This window comes from Dendroctonus ponderosae, unplaced genomic scaffold (assembly GCF_020466585.1).
Source record: "Dendroctonus ponderosae isolate FM_Combo_2020 unplaced genomic scaffold, Dpon_F_20191213v2 Dpon_F_20191213_1, whole genome shotgun sequence".
Lineage (NCBI taxonomy): Eukaryota > Metazoa > Arthropoda > Insecta > Coleoptera > Curculionidae > Dendroctonus > Dendroctonus ponderosae.
In genome coordinates this window covers 5,726,311-5,740,229 of record NW_026017110.1, presented here as the reverse complement: position 1 = coordinate 5,740,229, position 13,919 = coordinate 5,726,311, and positions in this window count along the sequence as shown.

Here is a 13,919-nt window from a genome sequence, read left to right as displayed (position 1 = left end):
CTCAAAATGTCTGTTTTCACCCAACTGCACTCTCTACTTTGAAAATTTGCATCTTCTAACCGAAGACAAGCACCAATTGGAAATTTTCACAATCTTTAGAAGACAGTTGACTCTAAATATACCGAAAATTTTATACAAATCGCACTAAAGCCTGATCTTTTTCCAACTGAATTCAATTTCGTAAATCTGAATTTGTAAATTTATGTTTTCTGTCAATTTCAACCAAATCGCGCTAAAACCCGATTTTTTCCGGTTTGAAAAATCTGAGTTGGAAAATTTATGTTTTCTATCAATTACGTCCTTTTTAAAAAAATTGTATCTTTCAAATGTAAGCAGGTTGGAATTTAAACGCTTGACTCTAAAGATACTGAAAGTTTTACAAAAACCTTTCCTGATCTTAATTTTTACCATAGAAGTAAATATCAGCCTCAAAAGTCTGTTTTACCCAACTGCACTCTCTAATTTAAAAAAATCGTATCTTTCAACCAAACACGATAAATAATTCCAAATTTTCCCTATCTTTAGAAGACAGTTGATTCTAGGTAAATATGCTGAAAATTTGGTATAGCACTGAAGCCCGATTTGTTTCCAGTTTGGTAAGTCTGAGTTTGAAAATGTATGTTTTCTGACAATTACGACCTTTTAAAAAAATCGTATCCTTCAAACTGAACCAGGTGGAAATTTGAAACTTTTATCATCTTGAGAAGACACTTGATTCTAAGGATACCGAAAGTTTCATAAAAATCTCTGTTGATCTGAATTTTTGCTGTGTATGTGTATAATGTCTCTCCTTCTCATTTATTGTCATGAACAAATTCGTCTGTTTTACTTCATAATTTCTCATTTTTATTAGTTCTTCTGTTTTAATCTCTGCAGTTTCTGCTGTAGTCATAAAACTTTGTAAAACTAAAACTGAAAAATAAAGTTTCAAATAGTGCAAATGTTGCCAATCAAACATATTCCCGGCACCAAGAAATTCCATTCCATCATGGACTAACGATATCGAAAAAAGGCTCCACGCATTTGATCAGTATTTATTCAACCGTAATACCAGGATACCTGTTAAGTAGCATTAAAAAGAAAAAAGCGGGAGCGAGACGAAGCACCAGAAAAAGGCCGAAAGAGGAAACGAGAAGGAGAGACGGACGGGTACCATCATCATCTTACCGATGAGATTCTTTTCGGTCGTTTTTGTTCAGCCACATCCGGTTGACTTGGTTCGATGGCGCACTGGGTCCGGTTTCTAAGAACGCCCCATTGCCAGATTTAATCTGGAACTTTAGCTGCGAGCTGCTTTAGCCGCTCGTAAAGGTCCTGTTTTCGACTGGGCACATTTTCCCATATTCTCTTCTCCAAATTGACAACTAAAAATAGTCCAGTATCAAGATTTGTGGGTGTCCCAAAGCTGCTACACAACACACAGTTGAAGAACAAGGATTCTAAACACAGTGAAGAAAATGAAATAGAATGCGGACCTTTGGTCAACTTGGCAACGTGGCTGGTGGTTCCGTGGTGAGCCCGATCCTCGCAAGGTCAGCGACTGATCCAGCATCTTGGTACGACTCGCCCCTCCTCCGCAAACAACTTGGCTTTCCTTCCTTCCTACGTTGAAGCCTTAGGCGCATTCCATATGTGGTACTGCGTTGTCAGCTTGAGCAGTAAATCCTGCCATTAATTGAGAAAAAAAAACCGAAAACTGATAGATTTAAAGGGGAATTTGTGAACATGGGGCTTCGTGGGTCTCGACAAAAACAAGCTCGTGAACACAAAAATGTTTGTTTGACGATTGTACGTACATCATTGAACCAAAAGCGCTATCGACTAACTATCTTAACAAGCCGTAATAACGTCAATTTAGTGGTTCAAACAGGTCACGAATGATAAAGATTCCGGTCTTATAAAATTAATAAGCATGGCGTCAGTGGAAGTTAAAGCCAATTTAGAGCCACTCTTCCTAGAGCTAAAAATACAAAGGGGGTTAACCAGATCAAAGCGATTCAGAGTGAAAAATGCGTTTTGCTTGCAACTTTTTTCGAATCGAGCCCAGTGAGAAGAGACCTGTTTAAATTCGCTGACATTCAACTAGCAATAGGCCACATGTGTTCCTCCCGTTGGCTTTAGGTCGCTGACCTGCAGCCTATTTCTGGATTCAAAGAGTCGGAAAATGACATAAACGTACGGCAAGTTCCTGTTTTTCGGGTTGACCCGCATTTTGACAAATTCTTGGCGCCAAACTTGTGTATACTTAACGCATTCCGGCTTGGAGAAAAACTGGATATCTGTGCCAGATGGGGGGCTCAAACTGAGGTGGAGATGAGGAAAAATCCAGATCTTTATCTTGGCTTTGCAGCCCAGCTTGTTCATGTAGTTGTGTGAATAAATGGCCTCCGGTTTAAAATGTTTCTCCTTGGTGACTTGAACGATTGTGGACATTTTTGTCTGGCTCTTGAAGCTCCTGAGCTTGGCGGGAGTCGGATATTTTTCAAATTTTCAGATGTAAATGGCTGTAGACTGTCCTTTGTCGGCTGGAAGAACAACAGAATGAGAACCCTTTTTTGCTCTCTAGACGTGGTTTTAGTTACAGCTTAAGCCTCTTTACCTTGACAGTCCAAACATTTTCTAAACAGTGCCAGGTTTTCTTTTCAAAACATGCATATTCGAGTTGACCAAAGTCTCAGAAGCACAAAAACCTCTGCCCCTTGATACAGGGTGTTTCAAGTTGGGTAGACCATTTTCGAGTGAAATTCAAAACGACCCAGAAAGTGGACGTTTGAAAGCCCGCAAAGAAATTCCTGGTTTACCTTTGCGTAACTGTTCCTATCTTCCACAATATGTGTTTATAATGCGTTAAATGTCTGGCGTAACTTGATATTTCCTGACCCCAGCTGCGATTTTATTTTCGAGTCTTCGAGGGGACATTTTTATTTCTCTCTTATTGGATCGAATAACTATGCGCTCGGTTTCCCTTCTTCTACGTCGTCAGTTATCAGGTCTCATCGCTTTCGCTTTGCTTCTTTTAGGTGAAAAGGCCAACAGTCCGATTCTTCTTGCAATTACAAGAGTTTTTCAGGCAACGAGCGGATTTTTCTGAGTGGGTTGATCACTAATCCAGCTCATGCTTAGCATTGGGAACCAGTACTTCCTATCCCCTAATAGGTACTATTTGGTTAAAGCTGAATGTCCAATCTTTATGGATTTGGGTACATCAGCTTGTACCTTCAGCAAGAAGAGCATGATGTAAAAAAGGCCAGACATTTCGCACAGTCGGTGTTATATAATGCTTCGCAATCATTGGGTAGTCGTCGACATCGAGAAGTCACGACTCGAAATTGTATAAGTCTCTGTTGAGCAACCACAATTGGGTTATATACTTACAATTTCGAGAGAAAGTTCCTACTTGCTGGGTTTCTTCCGAAAGAAATCAACAAAGAGCCATTCATCATGCTGCATTACTTTGGCTGATTACTAACGATGTCCGTACATCCTCGTTTGAATATTAATATTCCTGCTACCACCGAAGGTTGACTGTGGTGTTTCTACTGTAAAAACGCATTCAGATTTCAGGTGTAAACGTGCTTAGCGGCTTCACGAGAGCGACGCGGAAAAATGCATTATTAGGTTGCCCAGTTGAAGTGAAGCTATTTTTTTCTGTTGTTTAGCCTACATTTCAACATGGGCGCCCGAAACCGCAGGAAACAATCTTTCAATCCGAGCTTTTTGGGGTTATCCTGCAATAGTTGGCTCGATTTTTGCGGTCATGTCCTTTGTGCCGGGTTTTATTGCAATCATTGCATCTCACCTCTCACCGCAATCGTTGCATGACTCTAATCGCTCTTTGTCTTGATTATTTCGTGTATCTTCTTCAATCGGGAATTTCTTCATAATATTTGTTGTCCTGAGGACTGAAACTAGTCACCAAAAGCCAATTATTTAAACACCATAAGCCCACAACAAACGTGTGTGAGCTTCCCACAGACTCGATAGGCCAAAGAAGATCAAGTAAAGCGAGAAAACATAGACACGGACGTGAAAAGTTGTCATGTTTTATTTGTGCGAAGCAAACATCCAAGACATTTTTCGTGGCATATCTATAGATAACCTATATATCGGACTGATCAAACAGGAAGTTGAAATCCTGATAAATAGAAGTAGCGCCACGATGCAGTGGAAAAAGGCTTTTAAATCAACAGCAATAAAACTTGTTTGATAGCAAAGGAATTGGGTGTAAAATTTTGCATTCATTTGATAAGGAGGTGGATAAATGCCAGCAGGATGGCCACAAATGGAGGAAACACTCTCATTTTCTCCTTTCCACGTTCCCGCTAATAACTAATTTACTACTTAAATATCCTTTCTATGAGCAAACAAATTGTCCTCCATTAGCGGTCGGAAAGTCTAATGGATCCGTCTTTATTCCGTTAAAAAGTCGTTAGAATCGGTACCTGTTAACAGGAAAGAAAATAATCTGGTGCACATCCGTTTGGTCGAACAACGTCAGGAAACGCTTCCGTAGAAATCGACATTTATATCTGAGAAATTGCTTCCTGCTAGTGTGAGATATTTTGCGCTTCACTTCACTTTAATTCCTAATGGCCATCGCTCGCTCCTGTTTTATTATTATTATTATTATTATTATCGGAGAACAATGAAACCTTTGGCATCATCAGAGTCGTCAAAGATTTCTGTTGTAAATAAGGACTAGTTTCGAGCCCATTCGTCTTCATCAGCTGGGTTTAACTTGAAAACCACACTCCCCAAATCTGTACTTTTCGCTATACTTATATTAATGTATTTAATAATCTTTTATTTAGACGCCAGTTTAATCTTCAGTCAGTCAAACAACGCCTGCAGTTTTTTATTATGCATTAAGGTAGTGTTACAGTTTTATCTAAACAAAGCAATAGATTTAACCAGCAAAAGCGTAATTTGAGGTGCTGACATTCAACTACCTACTATTTATTTTTGGTCATTGACTTCATATCGGTATCATTCCGGGAATTATAAGTGCAAATTTGCATTTTAGCAACGTTGGATTGGTCATGTCCTTATAAGAGTCAATGTTGTATGGAATACCAAGTTTTCCGGTTAAATCTATGAATTTCCTGATGTTTTGCTTCGATCCCATTCGCACTGTGAATCTTCTTCGTCATTAAAAACCTGCATTTTTCATCCAACAACAAGTAAAAAATGATGATTTAATATGAATTTTTTTTCTTCTTTAAACTTCATAACAGAAGTACAGTAACTGCATCGACTTACTGAGTTAGTTTGAGTCAGTCCTCTGAAGACTAAGCAGAGTTTCCTTTAAAAAACCACAACTCGAAATCCAGAGCTTCCAGGCCTTTGCTTCTCGCGCCTGTTTATAGACCACAAAACGTTCTACCAGACCGAAATTTTTCGGATTTTTTTCGGAACTGGGCTCGTTTTCGCAACGTTTTGTTAATAAATCTCAGTCTAAAAATTTAGGATTTCTGTCAATTACGCTCCTAGTTAAAAAATTAAAAATTAAAAACTCACTAAACTAAAAATAAAATCTTCCAAACTAAGCCAAGTATGAATTTGAAACTTTCATCATCTTGAGAAGACACTTGACTCTAAAATCACGGAGATTTATAAAAATCTTATTTTTTAACATCTAAGTAAAAATAGGTCTCAAAATATCTGTTTCTACCCAACTGCACTCTCTAGTTTGAAAATTAGCATCTTCTAAACGAAGACGAGCTCCAATTCGAAATCTGAACTGCCAATCTTTAGAAGACAGTTACTAGACTAGACTAAATATACCGAAAATTTTATACAAATCGCACTAAAGCCTGATTTTTGTCCAGTTTGGTAAATCTGAGTTTGTAAATTTAAGTTTACTGTCAATTACGACCTTTTAAAAAAAATCGTATTTTTTTAATTGAAGCAAGTAGGAATTTGAAACTTTCATCATCTTGAGAAGATACTTGATTCTAAAGATACTGAAAGTTTGATACAAATATCTTCTGAGCTTAAATGTTGCGATTTAAGTAACTATCAGTCTGAACATGTCTGCTTTTGCGCAACTGCACTTTCTACATTTGAAAATCCGCATCTTATAAACGAAGACGAGCACCAATTTGAAATTTTCCCAATCTTTAGAAGACAGTTGGTTCTAAATAAGCCGAAAATTTTGTACAAATCGCACTGAAGCACGATTTTTTTCCTGCTTGGTAAATCTCAGTTTGAAAATTTATGTTTTCTGTCAATTACTCCCCTAGTTTAAAAAAATTATCTTTCAAACTAAGCCAAGTAGCAATTTAAAACTTTCATCATCTTGAGAAAACGCTTGACTACAAAGATACTGAAAGTTTTATAAAAAATTTCTCTTGATCTTAATTTTTGCAATGTGAGTAAATATCTGTCTCAAAATGTCTGTTTTTGACCAACTGCACTCTCTATTTTGAAAATTTGCATCTTGTAAACGAAGACGAGCACCAATTCGAAATTTTCTCAATCTTTAGAAGACAGTTGACTCTAAATATGCTGAAAATTTTATACAAATCGCACTAATGCCTGAATTTATAATTTTTTATAGTTTGGTAAATCTGAGTTTGTAAATTTATTTATTACTATTATTACTGAAAGTTTTATACAAATCTCTTCTGAGCTTAAATGTTGCTATCTAAGTAAATATCGGTCTCAAAATGTGTGTTTTTGCACAACTGCACTCTCTACTTTGAAAATCCGCATCTTATAACAGAAGACGAGCACAAATTCGAAATTTTCCCAATCTTTAGAAGACAGTTGACTCTACGTATGCCGAAAATGTTGGACAAATCGCGCGAAAGCCCAATTTTTTTCCGGTTTGGTAAATCTGAGTTTGAAAATTTATGTTTTGTGTCAATTACGACCTTTTTGAAAAAATCGTATCTTTCAAACTGAAGCAGGTCGGAATTTGACACCTTAATCATCTTGAGTAAACGCTTCACTCTAAAGATACTGAAGGTTTCACAAAACACTCTCCTGATCTTAATTTTTACCATCGAAGTAAATTCAGCCTCAAAATGTGTGTCTTCACCTAACTCCACTCTGTACTTTAAAAATTCGCATCTTCCGAACAAACGCTAGAAACAATTCCAAATTTTCCTTATCTTTAGAAGACAGTTGACCCTGAGTTGTGAGCGAAAATTTAGGTTGTCTGTTAATTATGCCTCTCAAATCAAATCAAATCAAAATATGTTTTATTGCCACAGCAAAATTCACAAATTTAAACAAATTGTAACTAAAAAGCAGAATACTATAGACAGTTGCTGGATCTGCTCTTTTGTAAACCACAAGACACTATAAGCTCATTATTCTGTAGTTCAAAGCAAAAGTTTTCTAATTTTCATCGGAACTTCGAAACGTGGCTCATTTGGAGATGCACAGAGCATACACAATTTTGTTATATATTATATTATACACAATAAAAAACTGTATCCGGAAAATGACTAAGACTTTTCTCACTAACGTGAAGAGCCAAGACCTGGAATTGCGGCTTTCAAAGCAAGGGGCAATTCTTCCAAAGGGGACATGAGTGGTTCTACTCAAACGCCTATTGATACCCTCAACTGTTCTGGAACACCCAGTATATTCTACGATTATGAATTTAAGCGGCCTGATACTAAACAGTTGTCTTGCGTAATAATATTTACGACTCCATCCAGACTAAACATCAAACTTCCCCCTGCAAGATGTGGCATTAACCCCTTTTACCAACAAGTGCAAGTTATAAAAACCCAATCTTATCGGCAAGACTAATTGAAGACTTCCACGTTATTCAGAACAGGTGTTGGTGTTTATACCATTTTAAAATTCCGCTCTCCCTAACCTGGGAACACACTTGTTAGGGCTTCTTTGCTCGCCCCCTATATGCATTTCAGTTGAGATTTAACATGCACACGTGTTGCCCCACTAAAAAAAATATCTTAGGGAGACCAGAGGCGTGGGCACATCGGGCCCAAAAGAACACCGATGATCGGGGTTCTTTTCCAAACCGAAGCGTCGATTAACATGTAGTTATTCGCACTTGTCTTCCACGGTCTAGAAAGTTCCGGAACTGGAGCAGTATTGTTGGATTCACTTGTTACGTTTGTAGTCAGTCGACCGAAATATTAGGGGCTTCCTTTCGAGCTTCCGCTTCTTGATTACTTCTGGTGACAATCCAAATCGACTGCTTTATTGTGTAAGTGAAACGGAAATAATAGGGGACATTATCGTCATTAAGGGGACTAAAAAGATTCCTTAATCAGCAGCTCTATTTTGAGGAGGTCTTTAACGCAGGTTTTACATACATTTGTTTGTTGTTTCTTTTTTGGGCATCTGTATATCAAATTTTCACGTTCAAACTCAATGGAACCTTTCGCCTTTATTGCAGGAAATTTACAGTTACATTTTCTTTTCCAGATCTTTTTCAAGCCAATTGTATCTAATATTGTTCAGACGTCACTGCCCAGTATATTACGGATATTATTTTATTGATAAATCTGTTTATTTGCCAACTATGCTCAATTAATTGGTGAACATCGTGATCTTTGCTCCCAACGCTTCAGCTCTGTTATTTGTAACAATAGGGATTTTGCAGAAAAATGGTATGACGCTTAATCAGTCCCGCGTAGTCAAAACCATCCGATTAGAATTAATTTCCTTTTGACAATTGTTTCTACGTCTGGCCCAAGTAATTGAGTAAATTATAGAAGGCAATAAAAATTAGTGTATAGGGTGAGTTCGCACACGTTGTGCACACGCATTGTATATACATATACACATTGCCTAAATTTTGGACATACATTTTGCACATTTCCTTTTCTTCACCACTTCCCACTTCCGAAATTCACAGCCGACTTCTGAAATCACTTCCAGCGGTTATAATGGGGAAAATAATCCCTTTTCACGGCTGTACGAACATCAACAATCAACCATCGAACCTCACTGATCCTTCCCTGAATTGACACCTTGCAGATGGGCATTTCTGTGTCCCGAGGTCGGCAGTTACTGATAAAACCTATTGTTTGGGTTTTTGCCATAAAATTACACCCTCCTGCGGAAACTAGTGCAAGAAGTGAATAAATATCCAGACAAATAAATATTAAAAGGCGCAAACTCAGGATTAGCCAAAGGTGCAACTTTGGTTGTAGCTTTGCTGGGTTCAGAATCAGTGAAAGTTTGGATCAGAATTGCAAGTACGTAACTACTGACTACACGTGACTACACGTTTCATGCTTGTAGCTGCATCTGATTACAAATATAATATTTCTTGTTCAAATGTTTACTCAATAGACAATAGACACAGTTAAGAGCTTTAATATCACCATGATAGGCCTGAGTGACTGCGCTATTGAGTTGTTGCCTCACTCTGAGTTAACGAGTTATAACTCATYGGTTAATGAGTTATAGTCATTTAATCAAGCTTTACGAGACCCGAGACTGGAAYTTTCACATCTCAAAAAAAGGTCATCAACATTTTTTCTGAGTAACGTTTTACTACTTTGTTCAAATAACTTTTAAAAAATTATTCTAGATTSTCCAAGCAACAGAACTGAGTCTAAAAAAAGTCGATGAGTYTTCWTGTAAAATCGATMTCCCAATTGTTTTGCATAAAAGATTCCAGTATTTCTCAGTATTCCAGTATTTCACAGTAAAATKTTAGGAAAAASGCAGTTTTTCTGTTTAGAGACAGTGTTGTTTAGAAACSTTGACYTAAAAGTGAASAAACTCCAGTTTCGAAGAGTTTTCCAAATAAATGATTATAAACTTTTGCTTTTTCAGTTCAGGAAATTATTTTTGGAAAAAACCCAGAAAAATTATTAGGTATTTTTCCATAATTCGAAGCTYCAATAAGTTTTCCAAACATTTTTGMAAAGCGGTTAAGGATGCGAGTGTTCGAAGTGCAAAGCGGTTAAGGATGCGAATGTAAAATTTATCTTATAATTTTTCACCGAAAATACCTGAATATTGTCAGTATTATAAGTAAAACTAAAAAATAATTCAATTTTTGCGTAGAAAGAATTGCTTAAATAGAAACTTTGTTAATATCGGAATAACCTGAAAATTTAAAAGAACTATAAAAATATTTTTTTTGCGTAGAAAGAGTTTTCCAAATAATTGTTTGTAAACTTTTGCTCTGGTCGTTTTTTCAAGATAATCCTAATTACTTTCGGTGAAAAACTGAATAAAATTATTTGGTTTTTATGCCAAAGTCGAAGCTGAAAAACGTTTTCTAAAGTTCCCTGCAAACAGATGAATGGGCCAATTTTCTAGCAAAATGAATTTTGTAATTTTTGGCACAAAGAGCACAAGAGAAAAAAAAACCAGAAAATTACATTTTTGTCCGTTTTTGATTTAAAACTTTTAGTTTTGTGATCGGTTCTTGTGAAAATCTTAATAGTTTTCGGGGAAAAACGAGGTAAATTTATTTTCGCTTTTGTCCCGAATTCGACTTCGAAAAAAGTTTTGAACAATTCGTACAAAGCTATAAATATATCTTGTAATTTTTGGCGTAAAATACATCCTCCTACTCCATTATTGTTAGATAAGAAGAAAATCATCAGAAAATAATGGTTTTTTTGCGTTTTGGATTAAAAACTTTTAGTTTTATGATCAGTTTTGGAGRAAACCTTAATGGTTTTCGGGGAAAACCGGGGGGAATTTATTTTMGTTTWTATCCCGAATTCGACGCTGAAAGAAGTTTTTACAGKTTRTCAGTATTTTTAAGTSAAACTCTACAAAAWGGAGCRTTTTTGAGTAAATGGTAAAGAAAAAAAATCAGTGAAAACTAAAAAACCATATTTACAGTAGTAACTTACAGTAACTCTACAGTCTTCAGAGTAATGGAGGTGACGAGATTTCCAAATAWTCTGTTATAAACGTTSGCTTATTGTGTTCGGTTTTTGATAGAAAATTATTTGATTTTTGTTACAAATTCGAAGCTGGAAAGGGATTTTGAAACTTATCGCAAAGCAAAAATACCTAAAGATTTTCAGAATTTTAATTGAAACTTTAGAAAAWTGAGCATTTAGAAGAGTAACTTGACCAAAACTGGTAAATTCTGAAATTTTGAMAAAATTAAAAAAATATKATTAATAAAGGGCCCTTAAAATAAATCTAAAAACAAGTAAAAAAGTCATCGACATTTTCCCAGCAACGRAACTGAATTACTGCGCCGGTGCGCTGGGTTGGCGCACCAAGCCATTGGCGCAGCACTGCGCCAATTCCTAAAAATTAACTGAGTTACCCAGGCCTACACCATGAGGTATGATTGTTTCTATGGCGAAACACTTAAATGAGGAACAGCCTGCAATGCACAGTGGAATTGGGCTGTAGGAAGCGACAAGAATATTTGCCGATTATCAGAAGCAAAGTGCAAAAATGATATGGGTTAAGTACTAACCATAAGTCGTTAATATGTGCGAACAGCATTGTTCAATCCTTTCTTGCCTCGGACCGTGAACAAAATCGACCTTGACTAGAAGAAACGTACCAGCTGTGCTTCCTTATACCTAATTGCGATGAAGTGCGGTTTTGCAATTGTTATTTCCATTTTTTCCGAGATCAGGAAACGGAATTTTAATCAGTTCGGTGCTGCCGATGGGCATTGAATCCGAGTCTTTTTTTTTGGAACAGTGACACATGTGCATGAGATGGGGTGGCTTAAAAAGCCCCCACTTCGAACTACCAAACAGGTTCCCAAGGGGTGACTCTTCTGACCCTCGTCCCAATAAGTGAAAAGAATGTTAATGACATCCAGGCTGCAGCCCTTAAAGCGCCCAGTTGCCAAATCTTGAACATTCATCACTAAAAAGATGCGTCACATGAAAAAAAACAATGAAATTCTCCACAAATCCGGTGAATCATTAGCGATCCGATCGTTGTTCTAAATATAAGCGACTCATCAAAACAATTTCTATTTTCTAGTACAAAAATATTCAAAATTATAACATAAAGGAAGGAAGTACCGGCGTTGAATCGGTGCCAACATGCCAGGCTCTGTTGATTTTTAGCGGCCTCACGGACTTTTTGAGGATTGAGGAGCTGGTTCGAGAATGCCAGTTACTTTATTGGTGAACTTTTCGCAGTAGGAACGTCCAGAATCACCCCAAAGCGCGCCAAGCTAACAATTAAAATCAGATCAAATCCTGTATATTCCAGCACAAGACTCACTGAAACAAGAACAGAAAATAGCGATTAAAAAGCGACGGAAAAAATAGTTTTCGAACACGGTCCACAACAATTATTTGTGAAGATTCATGGAACAGACTTGGCATGTCCGCTCCGCGCATATTTTCGCATTCCGCGTTTCGAGCCGACTAACGTCATCAGATTACACACAACCTCCGCCTTTTTTGGAGATCAGGCCACCGAAACGGAATTAAAATTGTCTGGATCCATTAACCGGATACTCATTCCTTGGATGCCGATAAGAGACCAAAAGAAGAAAAGAACACTCAATCAAATCAGTGCATAACGACCCTTGATCAGGATCTCATAAATATCAATGAGCCAATCAAAGAGGAGCGGCCATAAAATCCGAATAATCCGCGGTCATTGTGCGTTTCCAAAGAACCATTACGAAGCGCACCCCAAGACTGAAAGAACCCCAAAGGAGGCCCATTTAAGATTCCCACGGTCACAAAAAGCCCTGCAACGTCTCAAGAAAATCAGGCGCGTTTTACCGACATGGGCGCTTCTAAGTTAAAGGATATGTTCGACGTGTGGCCCCAGCTATGTTCCCAAATTATCAGTTTTACCGTGAAAGGAACCACTATTTGCAAAGTGGGGGTTTTCAAAATAAATTAAAGCTGGTTTATTGACGAAATTTTACAAAAACTTCACCTTAAAACCTCACTTCGCAACATCAGCTTTCATTGTTTTCAGGGTTTTGAATTAATGTTTGACATTTTTTTGTGTTTTTGGCGACTCATTAATTTCTAGTTCACTTTCTTCTTGCGCTAGTAAGACAAAAGCGGCTAAAGCATTGTCAATTGTCACAACAATCCGTGAAGAGTTTCCTATGAAAAAGTAAACGTGGAACGCAGCCCGATGGAAGCAAGCCACCTGAAACCCAAAATCATCTAGGCATCGAAACATTCTTCCCTCTCGGGCAGATGATAAATCAGCCACCACCTTTATCCGGGTACCTTCTGCAATGAATCGCGGAGAAGAACGTCTTAAAATGGTGTCAATACATCTTGGGCATTGTTCGCGAATCTTGAAGGGAATAATCCGAAGATAAGTCGTGGGAAATTCGATATTTTGGCGGCAGTTTTTCTCCAACCAAACAAGGTGGAGCCTAAATGAATGAAACAAGTCGTGGGTGGTCAAGTGGTTTAAAGCTGCGCACTGATTGAAGCAAATGAGGAAGCAAACGCGGTAACCAGGAAGCGCCCACCGTATGCTTCTTATGCCAGCAGATAATTAAAGCGGGCAATTTAGCAAAAAAGTTTAGTTTCCTCACTATTCGAACGGAATTCTCAACCTTCAACCAAATGGTTGCAAATTTAACCGGCTAAACCAGGAAGGAATGTTAATATTGACTCATCTGTAATAGACCTTTAGTAGCAGGAATGCGCACGAGTGGTTTTGTCTCCAATCTCCAACAGATTCGATTATTCTGTATGGAAATCCAGAAGTTTAGCAACAAGTTTCTTTGTCAATCTTATCACAATTGCAAGAGGAAGACGTGCATGCAAAAACTATAAATTAACTTACGGAAATGTCAGACTGAGCTTATTTGCTAATTTTATAATGGATTCGTTATTACGTTACGTTATCCGCCGACTTTATGTAACGCGTAACCTACAAAGAATCGAGTGTTCTTGTGGGTGAACAACGCGGAAATGGACGTAATCTAGGTAAACTGTCTGGAAAAGGGGGTTTCCGCAATTTCACTCTCAAATGATAATCTAGCAGATATCAAC